Source organism: Marmota marmota, unplaced genomic scaffold (assembly GCF_001458135.2).
Source record: "Marmota marmota marmota unplaced genomic scaffold, marMar, whole genome shotgun sequence".
In the NCBI taxonomy this organism is placed as follows: Eukaryota; Metazoa; Chordata; class Mammalia; order Rodentia; family Sciuridae; genus Marmota; species Marmota marmota.
In genome coordinates this window covers 1,106,611-1,111,848 of record NW_026000153.1, presented here as the reverse complement: position 1 = coordinate 1,111,848, position 5,238 = coordinate 1,106,611, and the positions used below count along the sequence as shown (strand labels likewise).

General features: G+C 41.8%; 1 pseudogene; it reads left to right on the top strand.

Moving 5' to 3' along the window:
* The window catches only part of LOC107146028, a 7,070-nt pseudogene extending 6,333 nt beyond the window's left edge, over nt 1–737 (top strand).
* Nucleotides 738–5,238: the final 4,501 nt, after the last annotated feature.

Here is a 5,238-nt window from a genome sequence, read left to right as displayed (position 1 = left end):
GTGGGAGCGGCAGTGCCAGGCCCAGGCAGAGCAGGACCAGCAGCTGTCCCCTGAGCTGCAGGAGGCGGCGGCCTCCGCGAAGCCCGAGCACAAGCTGCACCAGCTGTGGCACCTCTTCCAAGACTCAGCCACCGCAGTGGCCCAGCTCTACAAAGACCCCGTGTGTCAGCAGCCAGCACTTTCTCTGTGCTCCCTTTCAAAACGCAACTGCCGCCGACACCAACCTCTACCAAAAAAGCGTGGAGACCCATCAGCGAAGTTTTGATTTTGGAGTTCAGATTGCTATCAGCGAGGTAATGAGGGTCAAAAACGCAGAAGAACCAGATTTCATCAGCTTCCTGGGTGGAAAGTTACCCCCAACACTAAATTCTAGAGCTCCCCCAAGACTGACTGGAGTGTCCCCAAACTGAGTTACTTCAAAGGAAACTAGCTCATCTGGAGAGACTGATTTGCCACCCTTCCTGGAGGCCAGAGCTCAACATGGGCAAGCCCTTTCAACATATTTCTGTGGAAAATTGGTGAAGAGTTTGCCTGTGGGTCCATTTTCACGTTTAGATTTAAGTCCAGATAGATTGTCTGTTTTGTTTTGTCTATTAGAGTCAACACTTGGTCTAAAAATGTTAAAATGTAAACTAAGAACCACAATTTTTGACTGTCAGCTAGCCTGTCCTAAACATGTTTTTAGAAAGTTAGTTTGAGCTTACTGGTTTTTAGTAAGAATCTTTTTTCAACACTAACTAGAGTTTGTTGCTTTTCACTTTCATGTTGTGTATGTTTTCTTACACTCTTGAGTCAAGCAAGGGAAGTTCTTATGTCTTAGAACTCTGTTATGGTTATAGTTGCTTGGAGAGCCTGCTCCATGACAAGTAAGTACAGCAGGTAATTGTTGGGTTAGTTCTCATGGGAACTGGGAACTGCCTTTGACAACTTTCATTTCTAGTGTGCTGTCCAGAATGAGAGTTGATGAGCCAAGTGAGAGAGGACAGATGGAAGAGTCATCGATGTCCCTTCTGCCTATTGTCCCTCAGGTTCTCCTAGCTTTGATAGTTAGGATCACCAGAGATGCTGCTAGTGGACAGATCCATCACCACCTCCCCAGCCAGATGTGTCATCAAAAGGCATTCTCAGTTAAGGGGCTTCAGTGTGACAAAAATCTCAAAAATAAATAAATACTCGTTTTTAAATTAATTGTGCAAAACAGGAAACATTAGCCAAAAAGTCAACATGTGCCTACCCTGGGCAAGTCACTCATATCCTTGAACTCAATTTTTGTTCATGTCTCAGAAATACTCTGGAAAACCCTTCTGAACTATCAGGAATAACAGGATAGAAAAATCATCAGTATATCTGCCGATGACCAATTTTTTGCTGCTCTAGGTTTAAGAGACCTCACACAGGGGAACCAGTGAGGGATTATTGAAGGAATGGGTGTGTGCAGAGAGCACTGTAGAGCTGGGCTCAGTAGTGCATGCTGAAGTAATCACAGTGATTCGGGAGTCTGAGGCAGGAGGATTAGTAGTTTGAGAATTGCAACTTAGGCTCTCAGCAACTTAGTGAGAGCCTGTCTCAAAATAACAAATGAAAAAGGGCTGAGGATGCAGTTCCATGGTAAAGCGCCACTGGATTCAATCCCCAATATCAAAAGAAGAAAGAGAGCTCTCACTGTCAGCATATCTCCTCAGGTAAAACAGGATATTCCTCCACACTAATCCACAACTTTAAGATTGTGCCTATAAATAAAATTTTCCAAGCCTTTGCTTATCTTAGCTCACTTCACTTCTCCTTTCTGAAAGTTGATTCAAACCCTCAACATCCAGCTATTCATAGCTTCTGAAAAAGGTAGCAATATTGTCCAAATGCTGTTCACTCTAGGCAATGGATCAATAATTGCTTAGTCCAGCCGGGCTCGGTGGCCTGGGAGGCTGAGGTGGGAAAATCACGAGTTCAAAGCCAGCCTCAGCAATAGCGAGGTGCTAAGCAACTCAGTGAGACCCTGTCTCTAAATAAAATGCAAAATAGGGCTGGGGATGTGGCACAGTGGTTGAGTGCCCCTGGGTTCAATCCCTGGTACCTGCCCCCCCCCCAAAAAAAAACTGCTTAGTCCATACAATGCTAGAAACTTCACCATTCTAGGACACTCTGCCTCTGATCTGAAATGCTACCATAGAGTTCAAGCCAAAAAGAATGTTCTTTCAGGTGGGATTCCTGTTCATTGCATGCCCTCCTCCAAACTTTGTAATACCTATTTTATTCCAAAGAAGATGGAATCATCATCCAGTACTCCAGTCTCCCTCATAGAATTCCCTGCACCTGGAATACAGGCCTTACAAAAACCACTTCTATAAACTCAAGCCATGTCTCAGGCAATCCTACACGAATTATCCTCCATTTCAAGACAAATTTAAGATTAAGGATTTTGTTATGGATAGGTGTAGTCTATTTTAAAGAGGTTTTCTCAGTTGTAATATTTACATTATGACTTAGTTTATATTATGTATGTGTGCGTGTGTGTGTGTGTGTGTGTATGTTTTTAATTAATGGAATGACTTTAATTCTTGTAGACTGTGTTCAAGGCTTTTGCATTTATATGAAATACATCTAAATTTTGACTATGTTAGGGAATATGATATTGAAGATAGGTAGTTAGTGTAGTTAGGTAAATCCGGTCTAATATCGAGTAAGATAAAGAAAATGGAGACCATTATCAAGAATGGAGTCCAGGAAACCAGAAGAGCACCTGGGAAAATTGAAATATTAATGTCTCCAAGGCCTAGAACCCATCCTAAGGAACCTCCCAGCAAAAAGGGAGGTACTAATCAAACCACCCCAGGCCCTTCCTGCCCAGATTACTCCTCCCTGCCCCAACAGTCCACCTATCTCCTCAACTTTTGGCCTTCCCACCTGCATTCTATCACTGCAGGATAGAGGGAAACAAAGGACAGGAATGTGGGAGGACTAAAAGAAGACCTTAGATATAAAAAAAGGGAAGACCTCCCCTTTCCACGCATTCCGCCTTTTGGGTCCCCATTTTCCTCTGGGAGGAAGTCTTTTCTGCTATCCTTTAATAAAGGCTTCCACTTTCCACTCTACTCTTGCCTGGGTATGCTTCTCTGGTGTTATGCTTCAGCATTGGGGAAGCAAGGACTCAGTAAACAGCAGTAACAATAGGGATCAAACCCAGGATCTTGCACATGCTAGGCAAGTGTTCTGCCATTGAATTATGTCCCCAGCAGATTTTCTGTTTTTCTTCTCTTTATCCTTTTGCTGTATTAATTTATATTTTATTTTTATTTTTATTTTGGGGTGGGTTGAGGGGACCCAGGGATTGAACCTAGGGGTGTTTAACCACTGGACAACATTCCTAGCGATTTTTTATATTTTATTTAGAGACAGGTTCTCACTGAGTTGCTTAAGGCCTCACTAAGTTGCTGATGCTGGCTTTGAACTCAAAATCCTCTTCAGTGTCAGGAGCTGCTCTGGAAATACATGCCCTTAAGTCCTCAGCAAAAGACACTGAACAATTATTGGGCCATGCAATAACTTGGGCTTTACCTCCACTCAGAAAATGAGGCATGGCTCCAGGAGTAGGCATTACCTGGTGGGGTTGAGTTACACTCACCTATTCCTTGGTAATCCTACCCCTTTGCCCTTTTGGGGATAGAATGTTCCATGGAACCTCCCCTATATAAGAATAAAGAATTCCGGTGGCTTTTTCTTTCCACAGACCCCTAAGGTCAGAGAGCTGTCCAGGATTTTGAAAAGGTACTTCTGTGTGTTTGTGTGCTTTCTTCACCATTTTCTTACAGTATTGAAATAGTCAGATTTGTGATCCTAGCATAGGTCACCAGCTGGGATAGATGGCAATACCTCAGCCTCCCAAGCTGCTGGCATTGTAGGCATTCACCCCTGCACCCAGCCCTTTTGCTTTACTTTTGAGAGATTTATTTTCTCTCTCTTTATGGAGATTTATTTTCAATTTCCAAGAAGTCTGATTCTTTTTTAATCTCTCTGAGATTGTCAATGGCAGCTTTTCTGGAGTGCTTTTGTGTTTCTTCAAACTATTTCTGATGATCCCTAGCCTTTTGCCAATAATTAACCCCTTAAGTCCCACATTTTCAATTCCGTGAATATTTCAGCAAAATTGACACAGGTGCATTAATATAGGTTAGAAATCATAATCTAGATTACATATATATTATGTTAATTAATGTTATACTATAAATTTTAATTATATAATTATGTAGTATACTTTTTTTTGTTTTTTTTTTGTTTGCTTTCTTTTTTTTATATTGGTTGTTCAAAACATTACAAAGCTCTTGACATATCATATTTCATACATTAGATTCAAGTTGGTTATGAACTCCCAATTTTACCCCAAATACAGATTGCAGAATCACATCGGTTACACATCCACATTTTTACATAATGCCATATTAGTAACTGTTGTATTCTGCTACCTTTCCTATCTTCTACTATCCCCCCTCCCCTCCCATCTTCTCTCTCTACCCCATCTACTATAATTCATTTCTCTCCTTGATTATTTTCCCATTCCCCTCACAACCTCTTATATGTAATTTTGTATAACTATGAGGGTCTCCCTCCATTACCACGCAATTTCCCTTTTCTCTCCCTTTCCCTCCCACCTCATGTCTCTATTTAATGTTAATCTTTTCTTCCTGCTCTTCCTCCCTGCTCTGTTCTTAGTTGCTCTCATTATATCAAAGAAGACATTTGGTATTTGTTTTTTCGTGATTGGCTAGCTTCACTTAGCATAATCTGCTCTAGTGCCATCCATTTCCCTGCAAATTCCATGATTTTGTCATTTTTTAGTGCTGAGTAATACTCCATGGTGTATAAATGCCACATTTTTTTTATCCATTCATCTATTAAAGGGCATCTGGGTTGGTTCCACAGTCTAGCAATTGTGAATTGTGCTGCTATGAACATCAATGCGGCAGTATCCCTGTAGTACGCTCTTTTAAGGTCTTCAGGGAATAGTCCGAGAAGGGCAATAGCTGGGTCAAATGGTGGTTCCATTCCCAGCCTTCCAAGGAATCTCCATACTGCTTTCCAAAATGGCCGCACCAGTTTGCAGTTCCACCAGCAATGTGCAAGAGTACCCTTTTCCCCACATCCTTGCCAGCACTTGTTGTTGTTTGACTTCATAATGGCTGCCAATCTTACTGGAGTAAGATGGTATCTTAGGGTGGTTTTGATTTGCATTTCTCTGACTGCTAG